This window comes from Zosterops lateralis (assembly GCF_965231275.1).
Source record: "Zosterops lateralis genome assembly, chromosome: 1".
Lineage (NCBI taxonomy): Eukaryota > Metazoa > Chordata > Aves > Passeriformes > Zosteropidae > Zosterops > Zosterops lateralis.
In genome coordinates this window covers 78,691,947-78,692,360 of record NC_139762.1, presented here as the reverse complement: position 1 = coordinate 78,692,360, position 414 = coordinate 78,691,947, and positions in this window count along the sequence as shown.

Sequence of the window (414 nt, the reverse complement as noted above, 5' to 3'; positions counted from 1 at the left end):
TTAGTCCAGTTAAAAATCCTGTATCTATGAAGTGATTTAACCATATCTGTGCAAACTTTGCTTTTACATAGCATGATCCATAACCATGGGAAGGGATGTGGTGTGGACCACCTGTTTCCTCTTCACAGTCCAACTGCAGGAGGCACACTGATTGCATGATAAGTAATGTTAAGAGTTTAGCAATTGAACGTGACATTGGAGCTGAAAAGGAGAAGCTGTGACTCTCTGTGGACTACCACTGAGACAGAGACCATGTATGGGTGCTACATCACAGTCTGAAAACACCCTGCAGCCTCCATCCCTCCAACAACTTGAGAGATGCAGAGGGAGGTGCAATGTGACCTTTATAAATAGCTGAGTTACGCTCAATTTTTTTCTTGTGGCTTGGATATGGAGAAGCATAGACAGCCTGTG